This window comes from Hyperolius riggenbachi, chromosome 12 (assembly GCF_040937935.1).
Source record: "Hyperolius riggenbachi isolate aHypRig1 chromosome 12, aHypRig1.pri, whole genome shotgun sequence".
NCBI classification, from domain to species: Eukaryota; Metazoa; Chordata; class Amphibia; order Anura; family Hyperoliidae; genus Hyperolius; species Hyperolius riggenbachi.
The window spans coordinates 25817350-25830417 of record NC_090657.1 but is presented as its reverse complement, the minus strand read 5'-3'; the positions used below and the strand labels follow the sequence as shown (position 1 = coordinate 25830417).

Genomic DNA, 13068 nt, shown 5'->3' with positions numbered 1-13068 from the left:
CAGTTAAAAAGTCCTGGTAGCGTGATCGTGCACTTCCAGGAAGCATTAGGAGGACGGGAAACTTTTTGTGAGTCAGAAAAACAGCAGCCTCTGATAAGAGGCTGTCGGTTTTTCTGCGGGGGGCTTCGATCAATGAATTGCATCTATAATCCCATTCATTGATCGCTGGGCTAACGGCAGGCGGCGGGAGCGCGCGTGACCCGCGGGAGTACACGCAGCCTATCTGGACGAGAATGTTCGTTCAGATAGGCTTAACCTCCTTGCCGGTTATCCCGAGCTCAGCTCGGGGTAACCTGCGCAGGAGGATATCTCAGGCCCCGCTGGGCCGATTTGCATAATTTTTTTTTTGTTACAAGCAGCTAGCACTTTGCTAGCTGCTTGTAACTTCCGATCGCCGCCGCTCGCCGCCGATCCGCCGCAATCCGCCGCGCCGAGTCGCTCCCCCCCGCCCCAGAGCCCTGCGCTGCCTGGCCAATCAGTGCCAGGCAGCGTTGAGGGGCGGATCGGGATTCCCTATGACGTCCCGACGTCCATGACGTCGGTGACGTCATCCCGCCCCGTCGCCATGGCGACCGGGGAAGCCCTGCAGGAAATCCCGTTCTCAACGGGATTCCCTGCATACTCTGATCGCCGAAGGCGATCGGAGTGGGTGGGGGGATGCCGCCGCTTAGCGGCTATCATGTAGCGAGCCCTTGGCTCGCTACATGATTTAAAAAAAAAAAAAATTAAAAAAATGTGCGCCGCTGCCTCCTTGCCGGATTTTTTAGACCGGCAAGGAGGTTAAGTGGTTAAGAGACATTTGTTACTTGGGAGGAAAAAACTGTGGCAGGTTAAGACAAGGTAAATACTAAAGGATTAAGATGTCACTGTACCAACAGAGATCAGATTAGTTAAACCTATGGTCTTCCCAATAGTAACATCTAGCTGAAAGTTGGACTATAAATAAGACCATACATAGACAAATTGATGCTTTTGAATTGTGGGTGTGGAGAAAAATACTAAGAGTTCCCTGGACTGCTAAAAGATCTAACCAGTTAATGCTTAAAGAAATAAGTCCAGAGTTTTTACTAGAAGGTTTGATACTTGCTCACATAATGAGAAGACAATATTCTTTGGAGAAAGCCTGGATAACTGGAAAGATTGAGGGCAAAAGAAAACGAGGACAGCAGAAGCCAAGATGGATGGACAGCATATGTGAAGCTATGAAAATGCGTATGTAACAGCTGAAAGAAGTACTGTATGTTCTCCCCATTTTCGTCATTTCAGTCATTGCAACTTCATGCAGATATTGTCCTGGGCCAGATTAAACCCATTGCTGCAAGGTGAGAGTGCTATCCACTACATCTTGAGGTTTCTGTTCTGTAGGTAGTAGCATGATTGGTCACCAGACCTTGTAGAAGAGGTAGGAATATATCTAACAGTATTTATGAGACATTGTCTAGCATAGCATTCCTGGAAGCTATATATATATTTAGTTAAGATTGAGCATAACCACATGCTTTATGCACTGTATATTTATGTGACTGCACACAAATATGTGACTGCATGTAGCTTTTTCCACTCATATCCATTGGAACACAACAAAAGATAGTACTGCTGACGTGTGGGTAGTTGGGTTCAACAGTGGTGCCCCACGATTTGTAGTTATGAGTCAGCAGGGTATGTTTGTAGGAGAGGACACCCCAGTCACCCTGACTGAAGAAGAAACATGGTATTAGCAGGCTGGATGGAAGAAATGGGCTGTCATAATGTCTCCTGGCATGAAACATGGAGTGCAGCATAGGGCAGTGAAAACTGTGCATTACTGAACTAGAGAGAGTGTCAGTAATGTGCTGTGGGGGCAGCATGCTAAAGTTCTGCGCAGGTAACTTTATAAACTATGGTCAGCCCTGTATGAGACTTCCCTTCTGTTATCTGCTCCCCTTGCATGTGCAAAGGTTTTTGATTTCCTAATGGATGAGTGGCTAAATGGAAATAGCTCTCCTTGTTGCATGTTATGTATAGTGAAGTTGAAGTCCGCACAAAGCTGGTGGAGTAAAATGGCTTTATTAAATCAGGCACATTTCAAAAAGGATATCCAAATACCAATTGCTGACATGTTTCGGACGTGGTACCATCCTTAATCATAGCATAGGTAGATAGTGACAGGAGTGACTCTTATAAAGTCAGAGCCACGCCCAATGACACAAGCCCCACCCAAGAAAAGCAAGTGTACATAAAACAGAAATTCTCAGAATAAGCATGAACATAAAATCAATAAATAGCAAACATATAATGAATGATCAAAGTAGTACAATACATTCGCAGCAATGTAGAAACCTGTGTCAACAAACACATGAACGTAGGGCATAGTAACAATCAAAATTAGCCTCTTATTCAAAAATCAGGCCCTACAAAATCAAGGAGCCACTGATAACACGAAAAGGTGACACATGGAGGGAACTAAGGAACCAAATTAATATCCCATCTGGCGTTAAGACCCCCCTCGGGGCACGTGTCCCCAATTGAAAAATCCAAAATGCTTCCCGGGTAAGGAGGTGTATAGATCACCGCCCCTAGTGGGCCTCAAAATATGTTCAATGCCCTGAAAAGTAAAAGAGGACATATCGCCAGAATGGATCGATCTAAAATGTTTGTCCTTTACTTTATAGACTACAAAAAAAATAATTGAGAATAATCTTCATTTAGTATCATTTAGTATTTGAGAAATGCACACTTTTTTTTTTACACCTAAAAGCTAGAGCAACCTTTATCATTGACAGAGGCGCTATACGTGCTACCTGAGAGCTACTGTTTTGTCCCCTGTTTTATTGCCTGATGAAGCGGGCTTGGTCCTGCGAAACGCGTTGCATCTATTGGGGTACTAATAAAGTGTTTATTTATGTCAGACAAGTAGTCTAGTCTGCTTTCGGAGGCAAGTCCACCACTGCCTCCCCAGCATATTTTAAAACTTTTAATTATTGTTTTTATTCTGCTGGCGCCTCTGTTCATCAAAGTCATTATAGTGTCCACCCTTGGTGGAAGGGGGACCCACCCCTACCTTTCTTCTATCTACAGAGAGCGACTTCTTAACCCTGAGTGAGGACAGGTCTAATCTCTTCACCTGCATACACAGTGGTTGCCTCAGCGGTAACCCTCATTTGTGAGTATAACCTTCTCACATTACATTATTCACTATTGTCCTGAGCATACTACACCATATTGGGCTTTCGGTGTCTTTTCCTATTAACCTTTATCATAATTTCTCTTCACACGTTTGTGGATTACACAGTGCAGCAAGTGAAGTATTGGGAGTTCTGTTTTTAAAAGCACGGAGACTCATTTGCTGACAAAGGAAGATAGTGCCACCTGCTGAAGGTCCCCTGTAATAATACGAAATAATCCATACAGTAAACTACAGAGAAGATTAGCATGGCCACTATGCAAGGATGACATGCACATTCGTTAAGCGTTCTTAAGTGCAAACTGACTCCATACTGCACCAGTTTGGGCTCCTGTTCCTGTGTTTTTGTTTCTGCAATCTTTGATCAGTCAGCTCAAAGAAATATTTGCAGCTGAAGGGATGGCTAACAAGGCTGTGGAAGAAGGACTACAGATGGCTTCAAACTTGATCTTCCGTAAAAGTTTGCGAACAGGCGAACTGCCATAGACTTCAATGGGCAGGCAAATTCTAAATTCTATAGGGGCTGTTTTTGGCCACAAAAGCGATGGAAAAGTTGCTTCAAGGGGCCTAACACCTGGACTGTGGCATGCCGGAGGGGGATCCATGGCAAAAGTCCCACCAAAAATTACTTAGTTGACGCAGAGTAATGTCTTAATCGCTAAAGGGCAGAAATCACATTACATTCCTACATTTGTGGAATAAAGTGCGGCTGTAATATACTCAGATTGTGTACACGTCGATCAGGTAGTGTAAGTGTTATGCCCACTTCACACTGACAGACCAAACGCAGCGTTTACTGAGATTGAGCGCTAACAGGTCTGTCAGGCCCTTAGTTCTGTGGTGCTGCATGTGTGCTCAACTGAACGGACCAGCATGGGCATGTAGCACAGGTCAGGATGGGAAGTTAATAGAACTGTATGACGGTACCCAACCGACCAGCGTGAGTTTGTACAACCTATTATTTTTTTTTTATTATTTTGGCTTATTTGTGAACTACTCCATGCTAACTAGTTACGCGACCTTGCAGCCACACGAGGTTGAATGCTAACAGGTCTGTAAGGCCCTTAGGTGTCTGGTGCTGCATGTGCGCTCCACTGAACGGACCAGCGTGGACATGTAGCAGAGGCCAGGATGGAAGAAGTCTGGAATGGATGTCATGGATATATATTTTACATATAATTTTTTTTTTTTTTTGAGGAGATGCGGTGACTTGGCTCTGCACTTGATGGTGCAGGTTTACACACCAATGTAATTTGACCAAAAGACAAACCAAAACTTTTTTTGCAAATACTGTAGCACAGGTCAGACAATGTCATGGCCTATACATTTTACCTGAAAAATGGAATTTAAAAAAAAAGAAAATCAATGTTTGTTGCATCCCTGGTGAGTGAAACTGACAAGAGAGGAGGCGACTTGGCTCTGCACATGTATGTGCGGGTTTATAGACCAATGTAATTTAACAAAAAAGAAAAAAAAAACTATTTTTGCAGCCGCTGTAGCACAGGCAAGACACTGTCATGGCTTATACATTTTACCCCAAAAATTGAAAACATTTTTTAAAAAGAAAAAATGTTTTCTGCATCCCTGGTGAATGACAATGACAAGAGAGGCGGTGACTTGGCTCTGCACATGTATGTGCAGGTTTACATACAAATGTAATTTGACAAAAAATTTTTTAAAAAATTAAAAAAAAAATGTTTTGCAGGCAAAGTAGCAGAGGCCAGATAATGTCATGTCACATACACTTTAACAAATAAAATGTCTTTTTTTTTTTAAAGAAAATCAATGTTTGTTGCATCCCTGGTGAGTGACCAGAGGTTCAGAGTGGCCAGGAGTGCTTGTCCGGCGTGACACATCATACCTGGGATTTGGAATAGGCCCTGGGGAGCTGGGGATGTGCACTTGTAGAGAAGGGCACAGCAGCAGCAATAGAGGAGTACTCAGCCAAGGATGATAGCAAAGAGGATGGAGGATGAGTAGGAGGAGGAGAGGAGGTGGCAGCAGGCCTGCCTGCCATTCGTGGCGGTGTCACCAACTCCACCACAGAGCCATGCATTCCAAGTGTGCCATATGGGTGAAATACCTGCTCTGACCGTGCTTTGCAGACCAGGTGTCAGTGGTCAGATGGACCCTTCCCCAACATGGTGTGGCAGAGATGCAGTGACTTGACTTTCCACATTATGGTACAGGTTAGGGATTGCCTTTCTGGAAAAATAATTTCTGCTGGGTACCTTCCACTGCAGTGTCCCAATCGCAACATGCCTCAGAATCCACCAGCTTGTATGGCAACAGCTGGCAGACTAACAGTTCCGACAAGCCAGCTGTCAGACGCTGGGCAAGGGGGTGACTCTGAGACATCAGCTTCTTCCGCTCAAAAATGTCCTTGACAGAAACCTGAGTGTGGACAGATGAGCAGGAACTGCTCAAGGTGAGAGAGGTGGAGTGGAGGGTGGCTGCGAAGGGGCAAGAACAGCAGATGTTGACGTGGCTTAGGAAGCTGGGCCAGGAGGAGAGTGACTTCAACTTTGGGTGCTGCTTCTCCTCATGTGTTGCTCCCATTGGCGTGGGTGTTTGGAGCTCAGGTGCCTTATAAAAACAGCTGTACCTAGGTGGTTGTTGGACTTCCCATAACGAAGAATCTTGTGGCAGAGGTTGCAAATGGCTTTGCTATTTTCAGAGGCAGACACACACAAAAATTGCCACACTGGTGAGCTTTGGGATGACGGCATTCTGGTTGGCGGTCGTTTTGGCTGGTTGGCCCCAAGTGCCGATATAGGCTGTGTGGCAGTGCCACTAGCTCCTTGCGACAATATCCCTCTGTTTACAACTTGTCTCCTCCTCCTCTCTGTCTCCCCATCTGAACTCTCCCCCTCTTCATCTCTTCTTGCGGGCAACCACATCGTAATCATCAGCTGCTTCACTTGTATATGACAACTCACAATAGGCACCAGCAGCGGGTACATAATCATACCTTAAGTCCATGTGTGTAATGATGCCTGACTGAGACATATCAGGTGCAACATCCTTATTTCCATCTTCTGGCAATAATGCTTGCACATCACTTATTTCCTCAAACTGATGAGTGACTAACTCCTCTGACACATCAAGTGAAGCGGCTGTGCTGCTAGTGGTGGGGCGAGTGGTAACTCCTGGGGTGCCCGGATCAGAGCAAGAGGAGGATGGTATGTCAAGGTTCCAAGAGGAAGTGGCAGAAGATGGGGTTTGCTGTGTAAGCCAGTCAACTACTTCCTCAGCATTTTGGGAGTTCAGAGTACGTGGCCCATGAACACTGTGGCCATTATTCCGAGACCACAGGAAATCACACCAGCAGGACCCCTGTGGTGTGGTCTGCCTCTGCGTGACGTGCAGCTCAATATACACTGCACTAAACAGTGAGAGGATGCACATGTCTGTGATATAACAACATCGAAATACAACAAGAATAACACTTATGATGGTGATGTGTATTGTGCTACTGTATCAGGAGTCACTAGGAGTGTGGATACATCTGTGACGTGCAGCTCAAGATACACTGCACTGGACAGTGAGTGGAGGCTGGGTGAATACTTCGGGCAATCTCTAAGTAGGACCTCTGGAGGCTGAATCACATCTCTAATCCAACCAAACTGCCCACTGGACAGTAAATAGTCATAGTGACACTATGGGCCCATATGCAATTAATTTTCTCCTGAGTTTTCTCTATAGTGATATACTTAAAGTGGATCCGAGATCAACTTTTACTCATTGCATAATTGTGTTCCTTTCATATAGTTTATAGGGCATTCCTCAAGCCAAATACTTTTTTTGTTTTAATACTCAAATTCCCTATAAACGAAACAAGCCTCACCCACAGCTTCTTTTGTGCCTTGGCACTCTTAGAGCAATGTAGCAATGGCTTATGGGAGCTCAGTCTGGGCAGGAGGAGGTGGTGTTACAAGCCCTCGATTTCAGAGGGAGGAGTGGAGATTGGGCTGAGAGCTGGAGATGCTATCAGCTTGCCTGTGTAATGTGACAAGCAGAACATGGCTGCCCTCATTGTATCACAGTAAGAAATAATCATATACAGTTGAAGCCGTTTGCAGCTAGATTTGCTGTGCAAACTATCTACATTTTAGATAAGATATATAGACAAGTTATTTGTTATAATTAGCTTTTCACCTTGGATCCAGCAAGCAAGAAAATACTTAAAATAATTTTGCTAATTTTTCATCTACTCTTTGGTACTTTTTCAATTGCAAAGTGCTGAAAAGTTACTTTAAATAGAATAGGAAAAATTATCTCCTAGGGGAAAACTCAGGAGAAAAATTTAATTGCATATGGGCCCATATGTCTAAACATTTACGTATTTGCTTGTTTAATGGATCCCAGGTACATAGACAGTAAGGCAAGGTCAGGGGACTTTGATCCTTTTTTAAACTGATGTTTTTTCTGAAATCTGATATCACAACATGAAGCTCTTCCTAATGCCTACCCCTAACCCCTTAACCCACCTCCTGTTTGTTTTTTATGTGCCGTTTCTGATTCCTAAACCAAACCGCTTATCCCTAACTGTTTAATCTGACCACTCTGACCATATTTTAACCCGGATTGCTAAACCTAGTTTATACCTTAATTATGCTGTCTGCATTTGCAAAAATGTCATTGGCTGTGCAATACTGAACATCTGCACTCAAAGTGGCAGTTATTGCTTACAGAACATGAATAAAGAATTGGCACCCATAATCTGTAATTGTCTATCGCATTTCCCAGTGAATGACTGTACAAGAGGTACTGCAGGAAATCAGGTAAGACTATCATCATCACCACAGTGTGGTCAGAGTTTCTGTCAATGGTCACTTTGTAGCTAGCCTGTTGTGCTCTCTGACAGGGTGTGGCCACAACTGAAAGGAACCAAGGAAGTGAACAGAAAGGGCATGTCAAGTGATAGGGTGTCAAAAAGGTCATGCCAAATAAGAGGAAGGTTAATTTGGAGTTTCATTGCGGGTTCCATTCATCTAAGAGCTGGCAGCAGTATTTGGCAAGGTTTTCTTCAACGTGATGGAGAGGTTACTTACCTCAGGTGTAAAGTTATGAGGTTGAATGCTGTATGGCATGTAATATCTGAATACCGGTACACTTAAAATATACACAGCAATAATCTATTACAGTATTTAATGTCATGTGCCAAGTGCGCCCCCCCCCCCCCCCCCCAAGCCAGCCATTGTGCCCCACCAAAAAGGTTGATGCTGGAGCCACCATGGGTGATACTATACCATCATACATATAGTGCTTCAGAGTGGTGAGAAACCCTGCTCTGTAGCTACACCACTGGATTCTCCACTGACTGCGCCGTGGAGAGGTCATCATGCTGCTCACTTCTACTAAGTAAACTTATATTCTTTCACATTATCAATGTGATCATAAGTCACACCCAGGGTCAGACTGGAACCCTAAGGGCCCACCAGGGAAGTTTCAGCCTGTGCTTCCTTTGAGAGAGTGATTGGACAAGCAAGAAGACCAGACCAGAGCAGCGGCAGGTAGAACGGGGTGCAGGAAGTAGTAAGTAGTAAGTTGCAGAAGGAGAACAGAGGCACCTCCTTCTGCGATACCAGTGTCCACCCCAGGTGGAGGGGTGATATACCCTCTCTTTTTCCTGAACTACAGAGAGCGACAGCTTAGCCCTGAGTGGGGACAGGCCTTAATCTCCTCACCTGCATTTTCAGTGGTTGCCTGAGAGGTAACCCTGGTTTTTGAGTATTACTATTGCTTACATTCATTTTCCTCCTATTTCCAATACATACTACACTATATTGGGCTCTCAGTTTTCTCTTTTTGTAAGTAGTAAGTTGTTGCCCGCTCGCTGCCGCTTCACATTCTAGCCTGGAGGGGGAGCGGCGAAACCGGGGGGGGGGGGTGGGGGAGGGAGGGGGAGACTGCCCCCCTCCCCACTGCTCTGTGCCCGCCGCTGCTCCTCCTTCCTGTGCTGTGCCCCCTCCTGCAGTGCGCTGGGGCCACTAAAAGGGAGGCCTACCGCGCAAAATCTCAAGCTCCCGCTGGTCCTGTCCGACCCTGGTCACACCTAAGTACTAAGAATAGAGTCACACCCGAGTTGAGCATTGCTGTGCATGGGATTACAGGAAGTGGATGTAACCAGTGACCTAGCAATAGGGGATGCAGAAGTTGCAACTGCACCAGGGCCCATGGACCACAGGGGCCCTCCTTCACCCATCTTATTAGCTTTTCATTGGTGCTGTGCTGGTAATGAACACCTATAGTTGTGTTCACAATAAGAACAGTCAGACATCACTAACTTGCTCAGTCATTGTTTTTGCTAGAAATTATATTTCTACATGGCAAATTTACTAGCAGGTGTGGTAGATAGTAGAATATAAATTCTACCGACCCAACAGTCATGACATGCATGCTGCTGATTCTGTGTACAGTAATTGAATCACTAATCATAATAATAGCAGTGTAGAGATTAGTGAGGTCATTCATTCTTTGAGAAACAGGTGGCAATTATTGCCCATATTTAAAGTGTACCCAAGCCGTAGCTCGGGCACAAAATGAGATACTTACCTAAAGTGAAGGAAGCCTCAGGATCCCATTGAGGCTTCCCTATCTATTCTAATGTCCCCCAACACTTAGCCCCCTGCATATTAGAAAATGCTGCTAATCTCATTGGGGCCATGCAGCTCTTCTCGCTCTACCGGGGCCGCACGAGCCCACCCATGCATGTGCAGTAAGCCAGAGTAGAGAGCTCCGCGTTACTGCACATGCGTGGACGTGCTCGAGCATCTACTGTGCGGCCACGCTGCAAGATGAGGAGTGCAGCCTCGATCTCGTAATCATTAATTTGTTTTCTTACTGAATCACCTTTATAGACAACTAGTTTACCTAAGCACGTTTAAAAAGGGGCTCTAAGTAAGTGATACTGCCGCATGTTAGTGTGCATGCGCACACGCCCGCCTGGCTCCCTGGCCCCATCCTCCTGTCCCAACAGCCGTCCGTGCTGCGCACATGCGCAGTAGCAAAAAAGCAGTGACCAAAGTATACAGGGACAGGAGTGTACGCAGGGACAGTTAGGTTTTATTATGTAGAATAATGAAGCACCTTCTAAACTGACTTTTTCCTCCTTCATGTTAAATTAAATCCTGATAAAATTTTGAAAGAAAAAAAGGCTCAAGTTTTTTTTTTGTATAGATATAAAGTACAAATATTGAGCTCTAGTCCTTAAAGGAAGGTGGTGTGTGGTGTGTGGTGTATAATTTAAACTTACCCGGGGCCTCTAATGGTCCCCCGCAGACATCCTGTGCCTGCGCAGCCACTCACCAATTCTTCAGCCCCACCTCCGGTTCACTTCTGGAATTTCAGACTTTAAAGTCTGAAAACCACTGGGCCTGTGTTGCCGTGTTCTTGCTCCCACTGATGTCACCAGTAGCATACTGCGCAGGCACAGACCATACTGGGCCTACGCAATACGCTCCTGGTGACATGAGCGGGAGTGAAGACACGGCTGCGCAGGCACAGTGGTTTTCAGACTTTAAAGTCTGAAATCCCAGAAGTGAACCGGAGGCGGGGCCGAAGCATCGGTGAGTGGCTGCGCAGGCACAGGATGTCTGTGGGGGACCATTAGAAGCCCCGGGAAAGTTCAACTCATTTCCCCCCCCCGACCCCCTACAGTATTCCTTTAACCTCCTTAGCGGTAACCCTGTGCTACACACGGGGTAGCCGCCGCGAAGGATCACATGGCCCCAGGACTTTTTTTTTTTAAATTGTGGCATACGCTTTAGCGAGCAGTTCGCTAGCTAAGCGTATGCATAAAGTTGCTCCGGTCCCCCGCGATCGCCCGCAATAGCTTCCGCTATACGTAACCCCCCCCAACGTTCCCACGCCGGCGCAGCCGCCCAATCGGCTCCAGGCTTTGCGATGACGGCGATCGGTATTGCGGCTGACGTCATGACGTCATCTCCGATCATTGCCATAGCAACGCCGGAAGCCGACCAGGAAACTGCGCTTTTCGCGGGATCGTGCTGAGGTATGTATAGCCGGCGGTGATCGGCGGGCATGGGGGGACCTGAGCAACTTTTAGCATACGCTTAGCTAGCGAAATGCTAGCTAAAGCGTTTGGAAAAATTTTGGGGGGCAAAAAACCTCCTGGCGGACGCAGCCTCAGAAACTGCGTACCGCCAAGGGGGTTGAGGACCATATCCATGCCAATGTTTAGAATGGACAAAGAAATGTATTCTACTTTATGAACCACATCTTTCCAAATTAATATAAGCTGTGCCTAATGTGTGTGACCTCAGCCTTTGAGAACTGGGGTTCGAAACCTCTAATATAGAGGTTCAAAACACATTGCAGATGAAATACTGTCATTTAGTAATACTTATGGCTATTGCATTAAGATTCCTAGCATGGATGTGAAAACCAATGAAGACAGAAAAACATTTCTGGCACGTTCTGGGAATAATTGATTTGCTCATTTAGCGGGAGCATGTGTTTTACTCTGCAGCCTGGGAGTCAGTGTCAGGGCTAGCAGCTGTCCGCTCAACATTACAGATCACTGGGATTGTTGGCTACTTGCTCCTACTGTGTTCATAATAAGACTTGGCGCAGAATAGCACCCCTGACCCAATTAGAGGTCAGCTATATTTCTTCTATTAGAATAAGAACAATCCTGTGCAGCCCAATAGGAGACACTTACTCCATCACTTTCACAGGTTTGCTTCATCACAGCTGTCTGGACAGATGGGTTCTGTCTCCCTCAGGCTGCACTCAGACAAACAAAAAAAGTTTATGAAATAGTAATCATATTAACAGAGTAAGTAAATTGAAGTTTTCCGTGCCCAATCCAGTGTATTCTGAGCATTAAAACAATTTCATGCGTCACATACAGCAGTTGAGGATTGTGGAGGTTAAAGTCTGATACCAAAATTATATTACTATTTCGGACGATGGTAAATTGAGTTATTGTGCAAAGATACTGGACATTCTTCTGACAACAGTGAACTCACAGAGTCTCCTGTCAATACAAAGCAAGCATTTGCCTCAACTAAGCCTTATGATCTGGCTGTGGAGAGTCTCAACTTCCCTGGCGTTCAATTTACCTAGGATTTCTTTGCAAAAAGTGGTTCAATTAATTTCAAATAATTTTCAAGATTTTTTTGCCCTTGCTTTCCCGGGGGTTAGGTCATCACCAAGGGAGAAACATATCGGCCGAGGGACATGGAAGAAGACACGGGGGAAGCTATCAGAGGTATACGACGAGGGATCAGCAACCCCAATCGAGAGTATAAGCCAACTCAAGTATAAGACCCCACCCATATCTCCGCCGTGTGCAAGATGTGAGTGCACATTGGAAGTTAAGCTTCCAGTCAGGGCCGTCTGTAGGCTAAATTACCCACCTGTGGGCTCGAGAATGTTATATTCGATGCAGTAATTAGCCCTCCAGTATAGGTTAGTCAGCTATAGTTGCCCCAGTATAGATTAGCCGGCTATATTTGCCTCAGTATAGGTTAGCCCGGTATTGGTGTCCCTCTCCCCCCCCCCCCCTCCCCTCCCCTCCCGAGATCCAAGCACCGGGACTAAGCTTGCTTAAGTCATTAAGCCGTGTTCCGATGCTCGAAACAGAGCTGTATACAGCAGAGGTGGGGTGATCAGCACTAGAGAGAGGCACAGTGAGTAACACTTGCATGCTCCATAGCGCTGAGAATCGGGGGGGGGGGGGCAGATTGCTGTAGGGAGTGGGAAGATTTGAAGGCCACTGCAACTTCTCTGCTTTAGCGGTTCTGCATAAATCTACAGTATGGGGCTTCCCTTGGGTGGCTGGATGGCGGCTGCCACAGTCCACTACCCACAGTGTGCGGCATCCAGCCATCCTAGGATATCCCATAGGAGTAAAAAAAAAAAAAAAAAATGCGGAG

General features: G+C 45.8%; 1 protein-coding gene, 1 long non-coding RNA gene and 1 pseudogene across 7 annotated transcripts in view; 2 read left to right on the top strand and 1 right to left on the bottom strand.

Moving 5' to 3' along the window:
* LOC137541406 (uncharacterized) overlaps nucleotides 1-13068 on the top strand; it is a 1168812-nt gene that overhangs the window by 645875 nt on the left and 509869 nt on the right. The gene's annotated exons all lie outside the window — the stretch shown is intronic.
* ACE (angiotensin I converting enzyme) overlaps nucleotides 1-13068 on the bottom strand; it is a 117659-nt gene that overhangs the window by 19736 nt on the left and 84855 nt on the right. The window lies entirely within an intron of this gene.
* On the top strand, nucleotides 3364-3463 carry LOC137542607 (U6 spliceosomal RNA; annotated as a pseudogene).